General features: G+C 43.1%; 1 long non-coding RNA gene across 1 annotated transcript in view; it reads left to right on the plus strand.

The window, feature by feature from the left end:
- Window positions 1-11,843, plus strand: part of LOC139028886 (uncharacterized) — a 14,150-nt gene extending 2,307 nt beyond the window's left edge. The window contains exon 3 of the long non-coding RNA XR_011481102.1: window positions 11,832-11,843. This is a non-coding gene — a long non-coding RNA (uncharacterized lncRNA). The remainder of the gene's footprint in view (window positions 1-11,831) is intronic.
- The last annotated feature ends 1,069 nt before the right edge of the window (window positions 11,844-12,912 follow it).

Below are 12,912 nucleotides of genomic sequence, written 5' to 3' on the forward strand. Positions count from 1 at the left end.
TTTTTTTCAATTTCGCTTGGGGGGGTCAGATTCGGAAATATGCTGTGTTTTACGTAATGCTTATGGCACTTTGAATGAACTGTTGGTAGCGTTAGAGATTATAGCCGAACCAAGGATCTCTTACAGTTGGAAATTTGTGGAGACCAGTATACAGAGCACGGTATCGCATATTTACAGAATGTGAAACACGACCTTGAACAATTTTGTTAACCTGCTAGAACGCCTTGTTCAGTCAAATTTAAACGTGCTAGCAGAGAGGACCTTCGAACTGTACGTAGTACAATTAAACGTCAACCCCAAGTGTGGCGTGTGGGTCAGAGAAGGAAGCTCGATAGTCGAATGCAGTCAGGAAATGCACTAAGCAATAAAAGGGCTACCTCATTAAACGTGCCCAATTCCTGTAATAAGCTATGCTTTGCCGTTGGTTACCCACGTTACTCAGGCCCAGGAGTACTGACTCTAGCCGCGTTACAAAAAGTCGAGAGCTACAAAATGGCTGTGGATCTCGTGTATACAGGATGCTGTGGCTTTCTCAGACATAGTCAATTTTGAAAACTTTTGAATATCAAGATTGTGGTTTGTACCACAGTAGAGGCTTAATGACGCTCTCTTTGAAGTTTCCAAAATTCAAGAGCCACATCCTAAGAACTATGTACTTTTATTGGCACAAATGAGCATTACTAGCCGTAAACAAACATCACAGCTTTTTAGGCGCCCCATATCGTCTGTCCCAACCTGTCATACTTTGTTGACCCCGCCTTCAAACAGAGATACATTGACAGCTTAAGCTTCTTACCCATGAGATTGGGCTCAAATGCCAGAGGCCTTGGGTTTTGAAAACTCTGTCAAAGGCTATTTCCCTCATTTCTTCACATCTGAGGAGAATCTACATTATATAGGATCTTATCCATCCCCCGAAATGTACGGGTGTGATCAAATGTCTCCCAAAGAGCGTGAGAGATTCATGACATGGTACGAGACCGTAAGACATGGCACTTTTGATTTCCATAAAGAGATGGAATCATACTGTGACAATGACGTTGTTATACTTCGTGAAGGATGCCTCAGATTCAGAGAAGAGGTAATCAAAGATGCGGGCATTGACCCCTGGAGCTGTACAACTATTGCATCAGCGTGCATGAAAACCTATCGTACACACTATCTAACTCCTGCATCTATAGCTATCCCATCGCCAGACAACTACCCGACGCCAATTCAAGGCCTACTCTAGTGGTTCCATTCAATGGTTGGAGTACTTGGCCCAGGATAAAGATATTTTTATCCAACATGCTTTGAATCGGGGAGAAGGCTTTTGGGCCTTACCATGTAGATGGATACACACAGATTGACGGGGTTGAGACAGTGTATGAGTACAACGGTTGTTTCTTCCACGGTTGTAAATTATGCTTTTCCCCCCAGGCCTTGTGTGTCCTAACCCAAAGACTTTTGGGGAATGTACCAAGAGTTTCAAGACAAACTGAATTCTTTAAAGGCTACTTACGGGTTTAAAAGTTGTGTTTTGTGGAGCACGTGGACAGCCCTCAAAAAGGCGGATCCTAGTGTTAAGGCCTTCCTTACCCATTATGACCCTCCAGAGCCCCTGGAACCGCGACAGGCCTTGTTTGGAGGCCGGACCAATGCTTTGACATTGCGTTATGTAGCTCAACCCGACGAGACAATAGGCTATGTAGATTTTACATCCCTATATCCTCATGTAATGAGTTCCTCATTCTATCCTATAGGGCATCCTGAAATTATTCACAGCGACTTTGACGAACCCCAAAATTATTTTGGTTTAATCAAAGCGACTGTCTACCCTCCTAGGGGGTGTTTATACCTGTGTTGCCTTACAAGGGTCCTAAAGGAAAACTTTTCTTTCCCCTTTGTCGCACATGCAGTGAAAACAACAACCAGAAAACCCATGTGATCACTCAGATCAACAAAGAGCCCTGACCGGTGTATGGGTCACTGTAGAATTCTCTAAGGCTTTAGAGAAGGGGTATCGTGTGGCCAAAATCTTTGAAGTGTGGAACTTTTCCAGAATCAGACACACTTTTTTAAAGAGTACATCAAAACCTTCTTGAGATGCAAGCAGATGGCTTCAGGCTATCCTGCATCGGTCACAGATCAAGAAAGTAAAGACCAGTACATTCAAGACTACCATGACAGAGAAGGCATACTTCTTGACCCTGACAGAATAGAGGTCAACAAAACCAAAAGAAATGTGTCGAAATTGTACTTGAACTCCCTTTGGGGAAATTAGCGCAGAGATGCAATATCTAAACACTTCGATCATTAAAGACCCCGAAGAATTTTTGGAATTTGTTTTTTCGACCAATACGAAATTTCACATTTTTTCCTTCTTGAGTCAAGACATTGCCTTGGTGCAATGGAGGCGCCACCAAAAGTGGGTTCTACCCCCGGTAATGTAAATGTGTTTCTTGCAGCATTTACCACAGCCTATGGCCGACTTGAACTGTACACCCTCATGGAACAGCTTCAGAGGCGGGTTCTTTACCACGACACAGACTCTGTGGTCTATGTAAGCAAAATCGGGGGATTGGAACCCCCCACTTAGCAACTATCTTGGGGTTTAACGAGTGAACTCGAAGAGGGTGACCATATTACAGAATGGTCCTCATGTGGTCCAAAAAGCTATGCTTTTAGGACTAAAGCCAATCACGTGGTGTTGAAAGCCAAGGCGTGACTCAAAACTCTATGAAAATGCCCGCGTGTAAACTTGGAATCAATCACGCGCTTGGTCGAGGGGTTCGTAAAGGACAAGAATAGTGACTTGGAGATTTTGAGCTCCTACAACAAAATAGTGAGGGATAAAAGGGTTCCATCTAAGAAACGCCCCACTCACTAAAAGATTCAGGGTAGTCTATGACAAGAGACAGCTATTGCCTGACGGTACCACATTGCCCTTTGGCTACTGACTTATGCTACCAGCCCCAGGTGTCTTAAAGCTTAAAGATATTATGACTGGCTGTCGAGGGTTTTGACCCCCGTCTACAATTGCCTTTTTCAGCATTAATTGCAGGCCCTTCAAACAGTTGGTAAAACTTTTTGTAAAAAGTATTTTAGAGAATTCTGAACATGTGTTTATCTCAAAAGCCTGACAATATTGTATGGTGTTATTCATGTTACCAACCTCTGTATGATGAATTATTGAAGACAATAAAAATCAAAGTTTGTTGAAGGAATACCCAATTCTCTGTCTGATGATGAACTTCTCCCCCCACATGTAAATAATCTGCTGGTTTTGGACGATATGCTATTTGCTGGTAGCGAACACCCCGAAATTGCACGAGCTTTTTACCCAATATACTCATCATAGAAACCTGTCCGTGCTTTACTTGGTCAGAATGTGTTTCACCAAGGTAAAAATAGTCGGACCATTAGCTTAATGCCAACTACATGGTATTGTTTAAAATCCTAGAGACAAACTGCAAATTAGCACTCTAGCTCAGCAGATGTACCCTGGACGGAAATCATACTTTATGGAGAGCTATGAGGACGCTACCAAAGAGCCATTTTCTTATTTAATCGTGGATTTAAAAGCAAATACTCCAGAACACCTTAGGCTACGTACAGGGCTGTTTCCGGGGGAAGAGGCCTGCTGCATACCTTCCTAAAAAGTAAACGCTATGTCTCTGCGTTTAAAAGAAACCTGCCCCTCTTGAGAAGGCTAGTTGGGTCTACAGCTAAAGAACGGAAGGCCATCTTGGGTCGCTGTTCTTCAGATCTCATATTAGCCCTATGTGAGATTGCTTTGAATCTTCTCAAAGGACGCATTCCACTCACCCTGAACACAATTGAAAAAATTAAAGAGACAAAAGACCGCGATCAAACTCTTTGCCAATAAAAGGGCCAGCTTCAAAAGAAAAGACATAGTATACAACAGTCTGGGGGTTTTCTTCTGCCTTTACTCAGTATAGCCTTGCCCTTCATCACCAGCCTTATTGCGGCCCGACGTGGGGGTTGAACACGCGGTGGATGGCCACTAAAATGTACTTGGTGCCTCAACAAGAGTTGGATAGACTTAAAAAACAAATGCAGGGTCCTGAAAATATCAGACAAACAGCTGAAATGATTTGGATACGGCATGAAGGATGTCTTGAACCGAAAAAAGTTGAACCCCTTTGATAAGATTCAAAAATACAAACCTAATGCAAAGGTATTTGACTCGTGGTAAACAAGGGAGAGAGAGGACTAGCCATTTAACCCTTCCCTACCGGACCCTTTAACAGATGTCGAACCTAACGAGAGCCCGGCCCCTGTAAGGCCTGTACCGGCGATCTTACCTAGTGGAGATATATGTCTGGTGAAGCTCAAATGCCATTTGAGATAAAGTTTATGCATGACCTTTACTGACCCATGTGCCGTTTACGTAACAGGAAGAATGTAAATACATTATGAACAAGATAAAAGACTCAAAGGGGATAGGCTGCTTGGAACGACTCTGGAGAGTTTATCTTCAGGCTCTGTTGTAGGGGTCCCATATGAGGACTTGCTTAAAAGTTACCACGGCTGCCCACAAGGTTGCTGAGGACCGAAGGCCCCAGGCTGGCTGTCAGTTTTATAGGCGCCTGGCAATCCTCAACATTCCCCTCTCGGGTGTACCCAACCATAAGCTTCGTCACAGATTTCAAGCTTTAAAACAAAAAACCTTCAAACGAGATACAGCACCCCTAAAGATGCCCAACACACCGCCCCCCCTATAAAACGATGATGATAACTCATTTACTCCCATGAACGTCTCAGGACCTTTTCCTAATCCCGATCTCTCGGGGTGGTTAGCCTTTTGAAAATGACTTTTGAATGACTATGATTAAATTCAATAAATTTTTATTTGAAAATAAGCATTTAACTATTGGGGCATTCTTGAAACATATGACGTGAGCATACGCCTTGATTATGCGTTCTTAAAGGACACACATTTGAACACTTTGTGATATTTTCTAACAAAACAAGTACAAAGGTTATCATTACTTCTTAAATCATCCTTATAAAGAGACATAACATCTTCAAAAGAAACTCCCCCGGGCTCTTTGGCACAGGTAAAATACACAGGTGTTGACCACAGGTAAATACACAGTGGTGACACAGGTAGAATACACAAGTGATTGACCACAGGTAGAATACACATTTTGGCCACAGGTATAAAATTACCACAGTGTTGGACCACAGGTTAGAATACACAGTGGTGACACAGGTAGAATACACAGTGTATGGGCCAAGGTAAAATACACCCCAGTGTTGACACAGGTAGAATACACACCGTGTGGACCACAGGTAGAAATACACAGTGTTGACAACCAGGTAGAATACACACAGTTGTTACCAAGGAGAATAACAAGTGTTGACCACAGGTAGAATACACAGTTGTTGACCCAGGCTAGAATACACAGTGTTGACCACAGTAGAGATACACAGTGGTTGACCACAGGTAATACACAGTTGTTGACCACAGGTAGAAGTACACAGTTGTGACCACAGGTAGGAAACACAGTGTTGAAGCCGCAGTAGAATACACAGGGTTGACCGAGGTAGAACTACACAGTGTGACCGCAGGTAGAATACACAGTGGTGACCGCAGGTAGAATTACACAGTGTGTGATCGCAGGTAGAATACACGTGTGACCCGGAGAATACACAGGTGAAGTACACATGTGGAGTGATACAACGTGGACCGCAGGTAGACAAGCGTACACGCAAGTATCAGTGTGACCGCAGGTAGAATACACTAGTGTGACCGCAGGTTAGGAATACACAGTGGTGACCGCAGGTAGAATACACAGTGTTGACCGCAGGTAGAATACACAGTGGTGACCGCAGGTAGAATACACAGTGGTGACCGCAGGTAGAATACACAGTGTTGACCGCAGGTAGAATACACAGTGTTGACCACAGGTAGAATACACAGTGTTGACCACAGGTAGTGGAAAGGTTATCTTGCACTTGTTTGATGCTGTAGTAGATCTTTGATCCGTTTTTGGTCAACACATCTTTAATAGATTTAGGGAAATGTGAAAAACCGGGGGGAAATCAAAAAAAGTTTAGATTTTTCTTCCACCTTCCTCTTCTAATGTCATAGCTAGCCAATGTTCACCAGGCATGTGTTTAGGATGGGTATTGACATTAAACACGGCAGGCCTCTCAGGCCATATCTCAATAGGTAATTCATCACAAGCCAACACTCCACAAAATTGTTTTCCAATCAATCGGCTCATGAGCCCTTCCAACTCTTGGGTATTCATGTCTTTGCTCAACAATCCTTAATAATAATCCACTAAGACCTGTCTTCGGGCATTCACTTCCAAGATTGAATCAGAGCATGCATAAACAATCATGCTAACTGTACAGGCTAAAGGTGTACGGAAACGCATTACCAGCCTGAGGTTACCTTGGGACAACACAGACAGGTTTCCTGAGGTGTCATCATCAGGGGATAAATTGAAAGCATACAACGTATAACCCTCTGCAAAATCATTTCTGTCAATAGGTATCCTGGTAGTCCATTACCAACTTGATCCACATAGTATGAAACATAACGGTTAGGGTCGAGCTGATGGTGCTCCATAACCCTTTTATTTGTATTATGTTTATAAATATAATACAAATAATATATATGTAGAGAGGTTTTGGTCTAAAGTGGAGTTTTACAATCGTTTTACCATACGTAAATTCGATGTTTTCGTTCTGATCCGTTTTAAGCTCAACCAGAATGTTTTCAATATATTTCTTGCTGACATGTAAGTAGTGCGGCTTGTCATAATTGACAGTGACGATGTCCCCATCCTTTCCGTCTATATGAACTGTTCGCAGGAGGGGCACACATGTGTCTCCGACCCTTTCATAGGTTATGATGTCGGTATACACAAATATGTTGTAAAAKCCTGCATGTATATCCGCAGGGAATGGGAATAATTTATCGTTCACATACGTCAATTTATTGGGACCCATCCCCAACATGTAGGCTAAATTACCGCTGGTCTTTATACCTCCGTTAGCAGGCCCTGAGATTTGTATCCTTTTATGGATTGGATTGTAGAATAGGAATATTTCCATCTTGTTCAGGGTTAGGTGTTCATTCAACTCTGAGACGATCCTGTCGACGGTTCTATAGAAACCTTTTTTAAGCTTAATAAGTTTCGCAGGTTCCGATAACTTTTTGCAATAAAAGTCACGGTCCTTAGCTTTGATATTATACCAACTATGGGGGTATGTAATCTCGCTGAGACCTACTTCCCAAGCCTCTGATAACTCTATAGGCTTTGGAAAATTGGTTGTATGAATTCGAACTCTTGAATTTATTAGATATATCTGTGCCGACGCATTATGTGGGAGAGTCAGGAAGGTAGAAGCCGTGTGTGTCCATGAGCGACAACTGGTGTACACGGCGATTTCTGATGCGCTTAGTTCTATCCTGACTGAGGGGTTAAGTTAACAACCGTTTGCATCCACCACATCGTGCTCCAAATAACCAATGTTGAACTTTTGGGGGCAGTTTTTCCCCAGTCGGACCAGCACCATTTTTTACCCTTTTCTCTTCTGATCTAGAATCTCTCCACGTGAAAGACTTTGGTCTACCCAACTGGACCTTCTGTATTCCTTCTCATGAAAAAGATACTCTCTAAGATCACTGTCATAATCTGTTTAAACTTGTACGACCGGGGTATGCGTGGCAGACAATTCTGTAGGGTAAACACTCAGAGCTGTAACCTTTGTTCTGTATTTGTTGTCGAAACACCCCTCAATTCGTATACGCACAGTCACCCACTAGGAATTTAAAAGTCTTTTTTTATTACGGCGAAGTGGGAAAACACTACAGATTTGTAAAGACGTGTGAAAAGAGTTTTCGAAGAGACCCTCAGAGGGCTTCAAGTATACTCTTATGGTAGCTGGTATGTTGTACCCTTTACTAAATCTGAACTAAGTCTGTATATCTATGCGTGTTGTGAGTGGTACAATATTCCACATCCGCTCCTTCAGTCTTATTTATAGGCGTTCACAACTGAAGCTTTCAAATCAGAGCTGTACAAAATGTCTATATTATACTTGATTCATGAGCTTTCTGAAAGTGTTTTTATTAAAAAATTATTTTCCCGCATCAGTGCTGCACTTTTCTGGGTGGGCCTCCTGCTTCAAGATCGATTCAAAGGCCCTGGTCACCTCTGCCGCTCTTATTTTGTTATACACCCTTACATAGGGCTAATTTAGAGAAAGATATCTATAACCGTTAGAAGTGTGGACGATTTCTGATCATTTTTATGCGACAGGGAACTGCATGCACACTAGATCCGCTGAAATTGGGATAGAGGGTGCGTAGAAAAAACTCTATTTCTTGGAGATTGTTTTCTTGAGAGGTTTATGGAGAGTATACTGGCATACTGATCGGATAAACCACCATTTCACTGTTAGCATCGCTTAACAGGCTAACTGTTTCTGCGACTATAGCTTCTGTAAACGCTCTTTACCCATAAGACCCGGGTTGAGCGGATTATAATAAATGGTTTTTCAACCATGTCAGCATCGTTTGGGCTCATCTGAGGTACAATAACGTTAATGAGCCACTTGCAAATAACGACAAATTTTCAGTTTTTGTGATATTTTTATTTTTTAAGAAGTGGAACGCATGGTATTTAAGCGTAACAGACAATTCGGATTTGTTGCAAGAACAAGTCAGTTTTCTCAAGACAATCACAGGCATGCAAACCCTGTACTATTATGGTTTAGATTTACAGGGGTGTGTCGCTGATTTTTTAACACACACAGTCTGAATGTATAAGCATATGAAACACAAATATGATCACGTTCACATTAGAATGGTGTTCAAGACAAATAATGTTAAAATCTTAGACAAAGTTATTTCTAGGTTCGTTCAGAACATCAACAGACCTTGATACCATAATGTGTCATTTGTAAAACTCTCGCCGTATGTCGGAAGGTTTTCGATGATTTGTGGCGCGTCCAGTTTTTAGACAGACAGCGTCTCAATAACCCTGTAATTGTGGGTCGTGTAGGATTTACATTGTCTCAGATTATTTGGTTACAATATTATGGTGACACTAGTAACAATGTTGTAAGGTGCTGCTCGAGAAGAGAGAGAAGAAAGGGATGTGTGGTATTGCTAAACTGGTTTGGGAAGACGCACATAGATTACGCATAGCTTTACGTTAAATAACGAAATGCTCATTGGTCGTGTTGGGTTTGTAATTGAGTCAGCAAAAGCATGACAGTCAGTGCCCACACAGCTTCGCTGTTTTGTTGTCGGTCCGCCGCGTGCAGGGGTGGTTGTCGGATTTCTTTTGAGGTGTGTCTCGTGGGGATGAAGATGCCTACGGCTGTCGGTTTTCATGTAGGATGGGGTAGGCCGTCGGATTTTACCGGCGCGCGTTAAACGGTACTAGGGAGAGTTGACGGCACAAGGACTCCATAGACTTCCAGGCGATTGACAGCGCTTGGTATAGTAACGCAGGACAGTCTGTTTCACCAGCTCCTCAAAATGACTTTGATTAAAGTAGTATCTATGGAGGGTCGTAGAGGCAAGGATGACGACCGCTGGCTGGGATGATGTGATGTCTTCACAGGCCGATGCGATTTTTCTGTATATATTCGCTCATACTGCACGTCTAAAAGGTGTAGCTAGACAGAGGCTTGATTGTATCCACAAAGATAGTAGTACTGGCACCGCATCAAACACATCCATCAAGGGGCTGGTTAGAATGTCGGGGTGTTAGGGGTCTTGCAGGGAGGGGGAGTAGAGTGTAGGGCGTGTTGCGGTGGCATGTGATCCTTAGTGCTCGGCCCCCCGATGGAGCGGTAGCGGAGGGTGCCTCGTAGATGGTTGATATCATGGTGTATGAAGCTGAAATGAATGAACTGGCTGCTTTTTTTTCTTTTATTGTGAGGAAAGCAGGCCTTTGGGTATGATGCTGGGCGTGGTTAAAGCATGCTTACTTAGTGTTTCTTCGTGGACGCTGTTAATCTTCTTGGAGGCTCTTTGAATCCGTAAATCTTTACGGATTCGTATATATTTTATGCACTTATAAATGAGACAGGCCTCTGCCGCTGTTGGCTCTGTAGCAGCAAGAGGATCCAACGTCCTGCATAGAATGTTAGGTTCATTACATCCACTTTTAAATAGGAGAGTTAAGAGACGAGTTGCTGGGAATCTACCAGTCAGGCCCCTCCATGTTTTTGGTTTTCTGGATTCCTCGTCGCGCCGATTATCAAGGGGAGAGCTCCACGCAGCAGGACGGACGGTCCATTCTGTCTTTGTATTTCGACCTGTGAAATTATGATTGTACTGAAGGAGTCAGTGGGGTAACCTTGCCCACGGGGTCTCGAGTGGCTGGCGTTGAACTCACATTTCTATACGTGCGCTTGGTGATTGATTTAGGCCAGTGTCAGGACGCACACGAACGCTTGCGAAGAAGGACAGCAGCCAGTTTCTTCAACGCGACCTATATTCCAAGCCTACAGTCTGGTCTGGTAGTATTCTTCTCCTTCAGCTCGTATAAGGGTGGTCATGATCTACTTAGGGGCCGGTTAAGTCAAAACGATACCCTCAGCTGGCATAGACATCTACACTGATCTTATCAGGAGCATTTGCGTGGCGGTATTTGGGGTTTCCTATAATACATCCACCATCTTAAAAGTTTTTTGGAGCATCATAATATTGCGGGTTGATGTACTTGGCCGTGATCTATGGGAACCCGAGGGCCTGCTTGCGTTGTTACGAGTACTCAGCTAGCTTTGTCACCGATCCCAAGATCCATGGTTTTTAAGTTATCTTGTACAGTCTTAAACGGGGAATGTTGTATCAGGGCTTTGATAAGGCTGCTGCAGGCCATAGCCCCCCGTGACATTCGTGGTTTCTAGACAACAACCCGAGGGCTGAGTATGGAGCTATAAATGGGTGCCTTACGTGGTTTTGTGAAGAGATGGGTGTGCGACGGCGTGGACAGCGGAACCGCCCACCTCAGACCCGGTCCCAACAGGAACTAGCATCAGGTCATCATGACAATTCAAAATACAGCATAAAACTCTTTTGACACAACAATCTAGAGCCGTGTAAGAAACTAGGAGGACATTCATATGGTGGGGCATAAACCACGCCCCGTCAACGTTCAACGGGGGGGTCAGGGAACAGGAAACGCGCCACGAAAGATATGGGCAGTGCACACGTCAGCGCCAGTACAAGGGTCATCAATCAAGGCATTTTGGACGCGTGACGGATCTACTTAATCTCTCTAACATGTAATTCATGTTTCCACTGATGCATTACCTGCTACACCTTTAACACCAGAGACAAATGAATCTCGATGTTACCCACTGTCCATACCTGCGTAACACTTGTATACACCAGTAGACAAATATTCATGTGCATGGACTAGTTAAAAAGGGCAGATTGGAACCATAGCTAGGTTTACGCGAGGCAATGACTTAGAGATGGGAGGATGTAAAGCTCCCTAATCGATGTATATTTTTATAGATCAATGAAGAGCTTTGTTAGACTGCCCAAAATAGGCTCTTTAATTGTACCATCTAATAGGATCAATTTGGGGTCGACGATGGAGAAGAAACTTATGCCCCATGTTGGAGGCATCATATTATGGTGAGTCAGACACTAATAAACGTGGGACGTGCAGAAATCCATTAAGATGCCCATACTAAGAAAAATATGGAGGTCAGATAATAAGAGACAGACGATCTTCACTTCTACAAGCTCTGCTTGTTTGGAACAACCATAAAGTACAAATTAGGATGGAAAGGTGGTTTTTGTCTGGAAAAGAGTGGGCGGAGTAGGTTTTGTGTTTTAGGCTCAACATCTAGCAGTTTCATTTCGCTTGTGTGTAACTTGAATTTGGTGTGGTGTGGAATTTTGATTGGTCCTTGAGATGGAGTCTGCAAGAGGTGGCTGAGGTACAGAAATGATCTACATTGATTCACATCATCATTCCAGTGTTACATCTTTCTGAAGAATGCCCAACTCTATTGCAGTTTCCACTTTGCAACGAACGCAAGACTTTCTAGTGTGTCCAGACGAGCTCACACATATTGTACCTCTATACCAGCATGAACCACATTGTTCGTAATTACTGTGGAGTGAATGGTGTGGGAAAACAAATAGATGTTTTGAGCGTCTATCGGGTCACCATCTAGCAAGAGACACAGAGATGCCTTTTCAGAGGAGACAACTTATGTATAGAGAATGTTGAGCATCGATGATGAAGGATTGAGGTACGTGTGGGATGGGATCCCATTGAAAGATGAATGAGTGATGTAGAGAGTCTGCAGAGGCTGAATATGTTCAAGCCACGGAGAGATGCAACACTGAGCCAGCTAGATTGAATGGTCTTAGAAACAATATCCTGTCTTTTTTTTGATTTACGTACAATCAGGAAAGAACAACTGCATCCAGCTACGGTACCGAATCAGCATTGTTGAAGCGACTCAGAACCATTGTTGATGCAATTATGACACTACAGTGATCCTCCAGGTGTTTTCATCTGAACAAAGTAAACGTAATACATGTGGTTTGGAACGAGGACCATCTCAGGGACTATGCTTAACAACTCTGGCAGTAGTTTGAGGATGCATTAGATGCATAATCTGCTGAGTGGATGCTGGAGCATTATCTGTTGTGAAAGAATTGGAGACGTGTGTCAGGAACAATTGAAGTACCATGAGCACACGAAGGTTATAAAACAAGGTCATTTTCATACGCTGACATTTCCCCAGGCTACAATGAATAAAAGGCATGCAGAAAAAAATCATAATGAATCAGATTACATGGCCCCAGGATACATGAATACTAAAGAGACTGAAGACAAACAATTAATTGAATGATCAGATAAATGGCCCGCAGGCTACATGAATACTTTAAAGAGACATGAGCTA

Source organism: Salvelinus sp. IW2-2015, linkage group LG15 (genome assembly GCF_002910315.2).
Source record: "Salvelinus sp. IW2-2015 linkage group LG15, ASM291031v2, whole genome shotgun sequence".
Taxonomy (NCBI): Eukaryota; Metazoa; Chordata; class Actinopteri; order Salmoniformes; family Salmonidae; genus Salvelinus; species Salvelinus sp. IW2-2015.